At 34.4% G+C, this 14,306-nt stretch overlaps 1 protein-coding gene across 2 annotated transcripts in view; it reads left to right on the top strand.

Annotated features, from left to right (window-relative positions):
* LOC114334642 (fibroblast growth factor receptor 4) overlaps positions 1–14,306 on the top strand; it is a 215,293-nt gene that overhangs the window by 115,341 nt on the left and 85,646 nt on the right. The window lies entirely within an intron of this gene.

Consider the following 14,306-nt stretch of genomic DNA (forward strand, 5'->3'; position numbering starts at 1 on the left):
TGTAGATTCTAAATCAAATTCAAATAACTTTCAGGTCCGGGAAAATATCAGATATTTGTCTCAGGTGCCATACAGTGATTGTGATTCCTAACATGCAGGTGTTTGTATTATAACGTTCTATTATTTTCACCCAATTTTGAAAAAATGTGAAAACAACTTTGAATTATGCACGTGCGTCTGTCCGCCTTGTCTATCTGTCGGTCTGTCTGTCTGTCTGTGAACACAACTCGTCCATCATTATGCCAACTAGAATGACAAATGAGGTGTCGAATGAAAGCTTATAATCCAAGGGAGAAATTTGACATCGGACTTCCGGTTTTAGAGTTGCAACCGTAAGTACTGTTTTAAAGTCACCGAAATAGTATAACCAATATAGCATTCGACGTGCCTTAGCAAGATGAGAACAAATAATATAAAATTTTGGTTTTTATGTCATTTCCGGTTAAAAAATTCTAACCAGAAGTGCCATTATAGTAGCAGAAATAGTACATGTAATACATCAATCGAAGCGTATTGAAAAGTTAAGTTTGAATCTTTAGTTCCGGTTTTGAAGTAATTTCTGTTTACAAAAATTAGTAAATTAGTAATAACAAAATTAGTAAAATCGTATATCAATCGACCTAAAGTTACAGGAAGGGTTCAAATATCGACCCCCAGCTCTACTTTCGATTTCTTTGGGTAAAAACAAAGGACTTACGAAGTCCAATTACTTGTTTGTATGTAAAAAATCGTATCCAATCAATTTTTGGTAAATTTTTTTGAAAAAAATTTTGACCTTGGACAACATGTTCTATATTTTTTCTACGTAACAAAATAAGAAGAAAAACATGAAATGTTTATATCTATATCCATAGATTGCAGCATATTGAAATATGGGACCCACACATTGATAATTGATACAAATTGGTAATAATAAAAGCTAGGAATCCAAAGGCAGCTGTAATTAAACAATTTTTTTGGATTGAGTTGGAACGCTCTTAGCAGACTAGGGAAGGTGTCCCTAGTACTGTTGGACAGGAGAGGAGAACATGATAGGGCCCATAGGCCAGATTGTGGTCCGTGCGTCCCGCGTGCCCCCCATAACCAACCGCCTACCAATTAAAACCATCCCCTCTTGCGAACCGGAATATCCCTGGACGTGTTCATTAGTGAACGATACATGGGGATATTCGGCGCAGTCTATGTAAGTAGGGCTAAAGGAGAAGATTGTCATAGGCCCTCCTATACTATTCTCGCCTTCCTATAAACGGTGAGGCGGATAAGGTGGAGGTCTTGAAGGATAAATTCCTAAATGAAAATACGTGTTTCCCCCCTGTACGGTACTTGCCTACATAAGATCAGCAGACGTACAGGGGGTCTGTGGATAGTGAGCTGACTAGAAGTATAGTATTAGCTTGGTCCCCCCTATGCTATTCTCGCCTGCCTGAAAACGACAGAAGGATAGGGGGAGTTTGCTCCTCCTATCCTTCTGTGTGACTGTAAATGTTTATTTAAAAAAAAATTTGTCAATTACTTGTAGCCTATTTCACCCGTTTTTTTTTCGCTCGTTCTAGGATCGCTCTGCGCTCTACAATACCCTTGACTACGTCTAGGCAGTCGAGGAGTCGAGGAAGTGCTTTTTAATAATAGTAAACAAGTGGAAACCGTAACGCTGAGCATTGGAGAACATAAAATGACATCACAACCATTTTCTCCGTACTTGGAGTGATGATTTATACCAGACTCAGTTTCAAGCAGCGGGTGGAGTATGTCAATGTAAATAGTCACTGGTAAGGGCAGCCTTATAGTTGCTAATGCCGAATGTAGATGGCCTAAATCAAAGCAGAAGGATATTAACATCGTCAGTATTAACCCATAAACAATATACATTTGGGTTGACACCTTCGGAATTCAGAAAACACGAGGGAAGGTCGCATAACTCCTAAGCGCTTTGAGAGTTGCCAGCGCATTCCCCACAGTATATGACACAATATACGTCATAACCGGGATGCTACCAATTGAAGCACTGGATGAAGAGAATGGAAGCCCTTTATCGGAAAAGAGAGTCAACTAAAGATTAGAGAGTTGAACTTAGAAGAAGAGAAAGTCAAAACAGCCCGCGTCGATCAAATTAAAGTGAGATTCCGCAACAACGGCAGGTAACGCACTGTCTTATGCCACACGTGAATGTTTAGAATAAAATGACGGATAGAAGGAGAGAAGCAATGACTTCGACAGCATAAAGCAAAAGTGATGCTTAGATTCTCCCCTTGTGAAGTAATTTCTTATCGTAGTTCCTTGGGGGAAACAGTCAGAAGATAGGAACGGATTTTAGTCGGTATTGTAACATACGAGTTCGACATACCAGATTTATTTCCAACCTCTATACAGGACGTTTCATTAAGAATGTCCAATCTCTGAGTAGTAGATTCTAGACCCCAAAAGATTAAGATTTAACTCAAATCACCTGGCTGTTTACAATTACAGGCTGTTTTATATAAAAATTATTTTTCCTCAGTATTTTAAAACTATTCGACGTATCCTTTTCATACTTGGCAGAAAGTGTAGGTACTAGACTCCATATGAAATTATGTTAAATAAACTTTCTAGCTATTACCAGAGGCGTACGACAGGGGACAGTGAATGATTGACCCTTCCCAAATTCTGCGCCACTGGCGGAATTGCCATTTTACCGCAATTTTTCGATTCTCCAATACTCTCCATGTAAATAACATATTCTTCACTCGTAACGATAAAGTCAATAGTTTTCGAGCTATTTGAAGTTACACATTGTAACGGCACAGTTATTTTGATTAATGTATTGTGCCTCTTAATATTTAATTTCAAAAATTAAGAATGGATAATATACTCTTCACTCTTTGAACTTCAAATATCTCGAACACTAATGACTTATCGTTACGAGTGAAGGTTATGTTATTTACATAGGGTGTATTGGAGAATTGAAAAATTGCGCTAAAATGCCAATTCCGCTAGTGGCGTAGAATTTGGCAAGAGTTAACCTGTCCCCTATCTTATCTAATGTTTTGAGGTCTAGAATCTACAACTCAGAGATTGGATATTCTTAATGAAACACCCTGTATAAGCTCACACATACATACAATAATATTACCTTTTAGTTAACTTATGTTTATTTTCTAGGCGATTTTACCTGGCCTAGATTGTCATCCAAAATTAAAGAATTACCTTCAAAAGTATAACTACGCCTATGAATATCCGTGCTAGCAGAATAATACTTCTATTTTTATATTTTTTATTATTCCTTTTTGTAAACTAATGTTTACAAAATCTATTTCAATTAATGTTAATCAATAGTTAATTAGTATTTAAATCAATGTAATGTGTAGATAAAATTTATTATGAATATACGTATACCTAAAATCTAAATTGTTATTTTATTGTTCCTAGTCAACCTTTCGAAATATATACAGGGAGAGTCTGTAATTTGGAATAAATTCAATATCTCAAATAGTTGTTTTTTTGAAAAATGCTCAGACCCGTCGATTAGTATTTCAAATTGTCCTTTTTGACATACAATAATAATTTATACAGGGTGTCCCAATTTTGAGATATGACGTCATCGTTGATTTTCTTAAATGGCAACACTGTCATTTTGATAGCAATTTTGATAGGGTGTGTAAAGTTATACACAACTGCAAAATATAAAATTTTTATTTTCTACCATTTACAAGATAATAGAAAATAACAAAGTTATATCTGTAATTTGGAATAAATTCAATAATTAAAATACTAATTGTCTTTTTGAAAAATGCTCAGACCCGTCGATTAGTATTTCAAATTGTCATTTTTGACATACAATAATAATGTATACAGGGTGTTCCAATTTAGAGATATGACGTCATCGTTGATTTTCTTAAATGGCAACATTGTCATTTTGATAGATATTTTGATAGGGTGTGTTAAGTTATACACAACTGCAAACTGTCAAATTTTTATTCCCTACCATTTACAAGATAATAAAAAATAACAAAGTTATGAAAAACAAGTAATCAAATAATAATTGAATATAATTATTTCAAAAATAAGCAAATGCTCATAAAGTTGCCCATTGACAATTTGACAATAATTGAGGGCAATATCATGAGTATTTGCTTAATTGAAATAATTAAATTCAATTATTATTTGATTACTTGTTTTTCATAACTTTGTTATTTTTTATTATCTTTAAATGGTAGGGAATAAAAATTTGAAATTTTGCAGTTGTGTATAACTTTATACACCCTATCAAAATAGCTATCAAAATGACAGTGTTGCCATTTAAGAAAATCAATGATGACGTCATATCTTTAAATTGGGACACCCTGTATACATTAATTGTATGTCAAACATGACAATTTGAAATACTAATCTACGGGTCTGAGAATTTTTCAAAAAAACAATTAGTATTTTAATTATTGAATTATACCAAATTACAGACATAACTTTGATATTTTCTATTATCTTGTAAATGGTAGAGAATAAAAGTTTGATATTTTGCAGTTGTGTATAACTTTACACACCCTATCAAAATAGCTATCAAAATGAGTGTTGCCATTTAAGAAAATCAACGATGACGTCATATCTCGAAATTGGGACACCCTGTATACATTATTATTGTATGCCAAAAAGGACAATTTGAAATACTAATCGACGGGTCTGAGCATTTTTCAAAAAACCAATTAGTATTTGAGATATTGAATTTATTCCAAATTACAGACTCTCTCTGTATAATACCTATGTGTTATTATAGTCAAAGCCTGAATTTCAGGCACTCCTAGGTTTGATTAGGCAATCCTCAGGTTTGACTGACGGTCTTAGTCAAAGCTCGAAATAAATTACAGTTTCGGCCTTTGACTAGTCAAACCTAGGAGAGACTAAGTGAGTCAGGCAAAGGTCGAAATTTAATTTTATGAAATTGGGGTTTGACTAGTCAAACCCAGATCAGCTATTAAAATGTCGTAATTTGTTAGATTAGGTTTAATAAAACGTCATTTTTTAATTTTAATGTTTATTATTTTTATAATGCCGTAATTATAATTTGTGTTTATTCTCACAGGTTAAAGCATTATGGCATTTAGAGTTGCACAATACGTTAGACCTTTTACACTTACATACGTTTGAAGAGTATTCCTTATTGCCGTAGCATTTTATAAAGCCTTGTCGTCCAAGTTTAGAATGTTTTGTACTAATTTCTCCTAGATACAGCTTAACGTCTGGAACATCTTCTAAATTAAGAAAATTGTCTTTGAATTCTCTTATTGATTTCTTGAAAAAAGTGTGTTTATTGTTCCTTATTTCATAACAACTCTATATAAACCGTCAATTGTTTTATCTTGTATGATACCCAAAATATTTCAAGCATCTCCTTTGGCCCTATCAAAGCTGGGGATGTAATTGGTATTGTTATACAGTTTTTCCGATCGAAATTGGAGGAATTATCACTTAATTATTTCATAGCATTAGCCTGGGCTTGAAGACCTTCAATCGTCTTTCCTTTATTTATTTTAATCTTTTCTGTCTGTGCTCAACACATATGTATGTAACTTTTTGGTAAAAACCTTCATAGTATGCACATGCACCAAGTGTGCTGTCAGCGGACACAACATGTACCACCTGATTACAAATTATGCATGTACTTATGTATGTACGTCAGAGCTCTCTTTTTGGCAAATACAGCAAACCACATCGGAAGAAGTAGGTACTCTGAATTGTTTGTTGTTTGACAATTTTCTTCCTCTCCTAGTGACGACGGTCCAGGGACTTTGTTATTGTTTTGGTGATCCTTAGTTTCTTCTTCGATTGCAACATCTTCTTTCACAATTGACGATGACTTTCCCATTCCATCTGTTTGTGCTAAAATAAAATTCATATACTTAGCACAAAATTTCCTACCACACAATATTAACAGCTCAAGTAAAGTTTCATTAAAAAAAGAAGAATTATTGGAAATATTGGAAGTATATACTAAAATCATACAATTCTGTGGAATCTATTTCCTCAAAATCCACAGAGAACGGCAGTTCTCACCAGTGGCGCACAACACTACAAGCGACACTATATATACACGAAATTTTCGATTTTCTAAACCTGACTGAATTGAAAATTGGGCCAAATTCCTTCTTAAAGTATAGGAAAAGACTCGTCCATCCATATGCTACATCTCCATTTTGGTCCAAGGGTGTGGATTTTACGGCCCTTCCCATTTAGAGTATGTTTTTCGTTCTCGTCCCCAAAACTCCCAAAAATTTCAAAAACTTAAGCCCGACCTTTACGGATTCTGATAGCACAGATCATTACCTTTCCGACGCATGTTTAATTTTGAAAATCGGTTATACGGTTCAAAAGTTATCGAGCTCAGAAGTATGACTCAATTTTTATTTAAAAAAGGGAAAATGTTTGTATGTATGTATGTATACAGGGTGTCCCGAAAAGAATGGTCATAAATTATACCACACATTCTGGGGTTAAAAATAGTTCAGTTGAACCTAACTTACCTTAGTACAAATGTGCTCATAAAAAAAGTTACAGCCCTTTGAAGTTACAAAATGAAAATGGATTTTTTTCAATATATCGAAAACTCTCAAAGATTTTTTATTGAAAACGGGCATGTATCATTATTATGACAGGCCCACCTTAAAACCAAATTATAGTGAAATTTGTCCACCCCATAAAAAATTTATGGGGATTTTGTTCCCTTGAACCCCCCCAAACTTTTGTGTACGTTCCAATTAATTCATTATTGTGGTACCATTAGTTGAACACAACGTTTTTAAAACTTTTTTGCCTCTTAGTATTTTTTCGATAAGCCAGTTTTTATCGAGATGCGGCTACTTTTTTACTATATTTACATAAAAAATTTATGGGGGTTTTGTTCCTTTAAACCCCCCAAATGTTTGTGTACGTTCCAATTAAACTATCATTGTGGTACCATTAGTTAAACACAGTGTTTTTAAAACTTTTTTGCCTCTTAGTATTTTTTTGGTAAGTCAACTTTTATCGAGATGTGGCTTCTTTTTCAAAATATACCAAAAAATTTAAGTTATTCTTGTTCTCATGATCATTTTTCAGTGCGTCATTAATTATGACGTCATATACTGTATTGGGTGTGTCGAGACTTATTTCATGTAATTATTGACGAATCTGACAGATGCCCGAATCGTACTTAGCCATAGGTGAAAAGCTTGTGGAATTAAACTAATTAGTAATTTAGTAGATTTGATTTTTACACAATATGATAACATGTAGGTATTTTTTATAAAGGGGAATAAAATTAAAAAGTAAACAATATTGTTAATTAAATTTATAAATATGCAAACATTAAAAAATGACACAAAACTATCCATAACTTGTGTTTTTATCTTCTTCTCTAGGTGCTGTATCCGCTTCAAAAGTTGGTAATCATCAGAGCGATTTTTATTTCTGAAACCTCGGCTCTAAATAATTCATTGTTATTATATCCAAACCAGTTCCTAAGGTTCTTCAGCCATGAGTTACGTCTCCTTACTATGAATATTTTTCTTTCATAATGACCTGGAGTATAAACTAACTTCTAACGAATTAAATTCTAAACCAAAACACAAAACTAACTTTTAACGAACTAAATTCTAAAGCAAAACACAAAATAATGCACAAAAACGTTGTGAAACACAAGGGAAGTCGAATTCGAAATTTCAAAATGACAGGTACACAAAATACTGACCTGAATAATAACCGTCACTGACTCTTTGACACTTCTAAAAAATGGCCAAAATGGACGAAGTTTTCGTCAAATGTTCGTAATACGTGTATTTGATTGGCTAGAAATAACGCGCATTCTTAATATCAACGAATCAAACGTAGGTTAGGAATAGATATCTTATGTATATAACCATTGTAATGCTGCATTATTTTTGTGTTTAATCACGGAGCTACCGCTTTTTCCGTCTCATCAAACTTAATGCATTAGAGAGAAATCGAAAAACTGTGACGCACTGAAAAATGATCATGAGAACAAGAATATAAATAAATTTTCAGATTATTAACAGGTGTCTATAATCATACTTAACCATATACAAATAGGTGGTGGATTCGACAAATATTCAAAATATCTCGATAAACACTGGCTTATCAAAAAAGTACTAAGAGGCAAAAAAGTTTTAAAAATATTGTGTTTAACTAATGGTGCCACAATAATAATTTAATTGGAACGTACATAAAAGTTTGGGGGGGTTTAAGGGAACAAAACCCCCATAAAATTTTTATGGGGTACACAAATTTCACTATAATTTTTTTTTAAGATGTTGCTACGATAAATATTCCTCATGTCCATTTTCAATAAAAAAGCTCTAGGAGTTTTCGATATATTAAAAAAAATCGATTTTCATTTTGTAACTTCAAAGGGCTGTAACTTTTTTTGTGTGCACTATTGTATATAGGTAAGTGAGGTTTAATCACCCTATTTTTGACCCCAGAATCAGTGGTATAATTTATGACCAATCTTTTCGGGACACCCATACAATATGTATGTATGCGTGTGGAAAAGTTACACCGATCTGAATTTTTTTTCTGTGTATTAAGAGGGTGTGAGGGCCGATTCAGAACCGGTCTAATTTTTGACTTCTGACTACCCGTAAGCCAGCTAGAGGACTAGGTAGATACAAAATAGCATATTTTTTGGGCGTATATATCTTAGGTTCAAGGAGAGACAGGAAAACCGCAAGTACACCAAATAAATAGGGTAGAGTTAAGATTTCAAATGGTGCTTAAGCGATCAACCTGAGACATACACACCTACACACTGCTCACCATAGCCAAAAAAACTGAAAAATTAAACTTGAAAATTTTGGTTTTTCGACAATTCGAGTTTGTGGGAGGACTTATGACGCGTCTAACGGTGTATATCTTATATCTGGGAAAATTCGAATTTTTTAGTTATATGCTTCATAAGTATGATCAAATCTATTTCTTATGGGAAAAACCTCTTTTCAAGCTCAATAATTCAGTCTTATTCGTACCTTCGAATCGATCGTAGGCTACCGTTTACAGAAGGAACCGGATTTATCAATTTTTCTTGAATTATTAAAAACTCGTTAAAAATTTAATACTCGATAAAAATATAATTTTATAGTCCAGTGAATTTTTAAATAAACAAATTAAATTGGTTCCCCCATTATGGGGGAACAAAGTTCATTAGGGACGTCCTCTCAGACGAAAGACATAGTGGATAATGAAGATAGTGTAATGGAAAATAATAGTTTTCAACCTAGTGCTACTTTGCCGATAGAAAAACCAAAGGATATTAAATATTTCAACTTGGTTTCAGATAAGTACAATTTAGATAATATTTGGGTTTATATTGAAAAAATTGGGAATTAAACTGGTCTTTCTAGATTGCACCCTATGGCGATAGGTCACCTACTATTTAAGACCCTGAAACTTACACATATTAAAGAGATAAAAAGCATTGGTCGTAATCGTATAAAAGTTTTGCTGTCATCACGTTTAGAAGCTAATAATCTTGTCAAAAATAAATTATTAGGCGCTCAAAATTTAAGAGCTTACATTCTAAATCACTTGTTGGAAGTTAAAGGGCTTATAAGGGATCTAGACACCCAATTTGACATCAATTATAGTAGAAAGGAAGCCACTTCAGGACACTTTGACCTTTGAACCCTAGCGATACAACATCGCGCGTGACTGTCGATGCAGCAGACCGCGTGACTCCGGCGTGGGTGACGTGAATGATGTGACGTGTGCGACGTGACGTCTGTGGGGTGACTTGTCGGGTGACGTCAGTGGGCCACAGACCGATTAATTATTTTATTTATTTGTAATTATTTGTTAGTCCTTATAATAGTCTAAAGTATGTCAATAACCATTAATATTAAACAAAAAATATTTCCTTACGGGGGACACGAACCAAGTACTAGGGCATCCGTTACTAGATAACAATTCCGCTAACCCACGCAAACGCTTGCTAGACACGGGTAATATAAGGTATAAATAAAAAACAAATAGGTAAGTAAAAATTGTAAAGAAAATTACTACATACTTAAATGTATTATAAAATTAATATATTCCTATATTTTAGAAGAAACAATCGTAAATAGGTACATTTATACAAAACACAAAAGCATGTAGGTACCTACACATAAGTATTACTGTATATGAAGAAGCTGCTATAACAGGACAAAGGGATATTAATCTTCTACGCAGCTCAATGTACAGAGACATGCGAGATATCGCGTGAAAACCTATTGCGAATAGATGAAAAATCAAACACATCATACCGCAGGTCATCCTCGCATTATGACCAAACCGCCGAAAGTGTCTAAGTACAACGTCAAATCATCTTTTCTCAAAGAAAATTAAATATTTGGCATTGCCAAAAACGTCAAATCTTCTCCTGTGCCACTGCCGTCAAGTCTTGGTGTGTCAACTCAAAAGGAAGTGCTGCATACAATAGGTAAGGAAATTTTCAATACAGTGAAAGTTAGAAACACGTCATACCTAGGCCACATACTGAGGCAATATGCTCAAAAGATAACGAAATAACAGTATACCAAACATTGCTGTTACACTCTACTGTGATTGGCAAAAGGCTATTACATCGTATCTTCACTGTTATCGGTTCGATTTTGGCGTATGAGGCATCAAATACACAAACCCACCGTCCACTGCTCGACACGTGGCTACCCATTATTGTTCTTTCAAATAAATTAGTCAAATTTCCCCTTTTCTACAAAGATCTTAAATTCTTTCGTCTATAAGTAATTTTTGATCAACCCCCGTATATACAATTACTAATTTTTTTCATACATTACAATAATTCACACGAAAATTTAAATCTGGACTTCTAAAATCTTTTATTTTATAATGTTTATTTCACTAGTAATTTTTGATCAACCTCGTATATACAAGTAGTAATATTTTTCATACATTTCAATTAAAATAGGTGAAATGTGATACCAACATAAATTTATGGTGATGACAAAAGAATAGTGGACATAGGAAAGCGGTGAAGGCATAAAAATTGTGGATATTTATCATAATTTAAGAAAAGCAAATCGACGACAGCATATTTTAGGAGACGTTTCTACTGGAAACATGAAAAAATAGTGTTGATGGTGTACCAAAGATACTAAGTAAAAACGCATCATATCACTCACATTAAAAAAAAATTAAGCTTCTTAACCAAAAAAAAAAGCTCAAAAACTTACCTTAATTATAAACAATTAACTACACTAACAAAAATCGCCGACTGTTCGAAACAATGAAAAATGGAAACATTTCTTTTTCGTTAAAGCGTAAAACACAGGAATGTCAACAATGAAATCCTACGAAAAAATACATTATGACTACGACACTAATAGTTACTGCCTTCAAGGACGTTTTTTTTAAAATAATTATTTATTTAAAATATCAGAAATGCGAGAGATTAAATTTTATACCTTTCGTTTCTAACGATTACAATGTTATATCAGACTGAAATAATAATTAATAAAAATTAATTACATTGAAAAAAATAAATAATATTTACAATTCTGCATTTTTCGAATCGGGTCGGTTATAGTCCAAATGCTGACTCATTGGATTGAGGTTATTGTCGCAGGGGGGTCAAATTAGGTCGGTTATAGTCCAAATGCAGACTCATCGGATTGAGGCTATTGTCGCATGGAGTTCAATGACTTTAAATCGCACGTTTGTTTGATTAATTGTTTAATAGTTATTTAATTAAATAGAACAAGCGTTTGTAACAGGAGCAACGTTACCCGTAGTAAAAGGTGTACCATCAAACTTGCAAAAACATCAACAATAACGGGAAAAAACTACAAAAATATGACATTTTTTTTGTTTAAAAATTCTATTTTTTTTTGTGTTCTCCTCTAACGTAGATGTAGTCGGAGATGTAAACATGATAAACATGTATACTTATAGAAAAAAATACAGGGCGCAAATGGAAACTGCTAGAAGAGAAAAGCGATTTAAATTTAAGAGTAAATTATACTTAAAAGCAAAACGCTGAACTCTCAAAGATATGCCACTAGACTAAATGAGTCCTTACGAATTGATTAAATTTATCTACCAATACAGTTATCCACACTAATTGATTATTTTACGCATGCGGCATTAACACGGTCAAAGTTAAAAATATTGTTATCTAGACTTGCATCTAACCAATCTAATACAAAAATTTCGAACTTCTACTTACAAAATACGCTAAATACGCTTACCTAGATAAGGATAGGTAGGCAGTCTCCATCACTGAGACGCTAACAGAAGGGCGCAAAGATATGCAGAGACACACTAAGCCAACCAAACACCATCACTGAGACGCTAACCGAAGGGCGTAAAGATGTGCAGAGACACACTAAGCCAACCAAACACTATCACTGATGCGGTAACAGAACACCAGAGAGGTATGCACAGACACGCTAAGCCAAGCAGACACCACAATTGACACGCTAGCAGAACGCCAGAGAGGTATGCACAGACACGCTAAGGCAAGCAGACACTACAATTGACACGCTAGCAGAACGCCAAAGAGGTCAAACTTGGAAAAAATTCAATACAATTGGCTTCATCTCTTCTTCTAATACCTTCCTCACCTCTTTCACACTTGCACGTTGATTTTACGTGTAACTCATGCATTGAAGCATATTTTTCTAGATTGCTAACGCCTCTGCTCGTTAGGGTAGAAATTTCATTGCGTATACTTGAACAAAATTTTCCTCTCGAATGTAACCATTCTGACTTAAATACCCTTCTCTCGTAATGAGACTGAGGTCTACCTAAAAGTCCATCTCCATCTCGACGAAGGGGGGTTTTTGACCATCAGTACAGGCAATGTTTCTTAACACACCAACACAATGATCCAAACAAATAATTTTTCTAAATGTAGTTTTGGATGTAATATTTTCCCTGCACGTTGTATTTTCTTCTTGTAAGCCAACATTGTAGATTCATTTGTAAAATAAATTAATGAATGGAGATATTCGTGTGCAGTACTTCTGTCGTCTGCTACTAAATGACAACGGCAAATGGAATAACATTTTACATTAGGAGCACATGCTAGAAGAGAAAAATCACTCTCATTTAAGAGTAAATGATACGATTCTCTCGGTGACTCTTCGTAGTCCTTTGGCATATCTGTTGGCAAAAGAGCATTAATGTCGTTGACACTCAAAAGAGCCAGATAGTCACTTTTTGACAAAATAGATATATTTTAACTGTATACTTAATAACAAAGAACTTAACTCTCTCAAAGCTGTCTAACTACACTAAAAGAGTCCTTACGAAGTCGTTAAGTTTATATGCCAGTACAGCTTCCCCCAGCCTAAGTGTTTATTTCACGCATGCGCCGTTAATACGTTCAAAGTTGAGTGTCACGTGAATGACGTGACATTCGACACATGACGTGACATTTGACGTGAAAGGCGTGGCATTCACGTGACATTTGACAGGTCACGTGAATGACGTGACATTTGACATGTCACGAGAATGACGTGACATTTGACATGTCACGTGAATGACGTGGCATTCTACACATAACGTGACATTTGACGTGAAACGACGCAGAACGTGGAGAGCATCACAGATACTCTCCACGTTCTGCGTCGTTTCACGTCAAATGTCACGTTATGTGTAGAATGCCACGTCATTCACGTGACATGTCAAATGTCACGTCATTCTCGTGACATGTCAAATGTCACGTCATTCACGTGACCTGTCAAATGTCACGTGAATGCCACGCCTTTCACGTCAAATGTCACGTCATGTGTCGAATGTCACGTCATTCACGTGACACTCAACTTTGAACGTATTAACGGCGCATGCGTGAAATAAACACTTAGGCTGGGGGAAGCTGTACTGGCATATAAACTTAACGACTTCGTAAGGACTCTTTTAGTGTAGGTAGACAGCTTTGAGAGAGTTAAGTTCTTTGTTATTAAGTATACAGTTAAAATATGTCTATTTTGTCAAAAAGTGACTATCTGGCTCTTTTGAGTGTCAACGACATTAATGCTCTTTTGCCAACAGATATGCCAAAGGACTACGAAGAGTCACCGAGAGAATCGTATCATTTACTCTTAAATGAGAGTGATTTTTCTCTTCTAGCATGTGCTCCTAATGTAAAATGTTATTCCATTTGCCGTTGTCATTTAGTAGCAGACGACAGAAGTACTGCACACGAATATCTCCATTCATTAATTTATTTTACAAATGGATCTACAATTTTGGCTTACAAGAAGAAAATACAACGTGCAGGGAAAATATTACATCCAAAACTACATTTAGAAAAATTATTTGTTTGGATCATTGTGTTGGTG

The sequence above is a fragment of the Diabrotica virgifera genome, chromosome 2 (genome assembly GCF_917563875.1).
Source record: "Diabrotica virgifera virgifera chromosome 2, PGI_DIABVI_V3a".
Lineage (NCBI taxonomy): Eukaryota > Metazoa > Arthropoda > Insecta > Coleoptera > Chrysomelidae > Diabrotica > Diabrotica virgifera.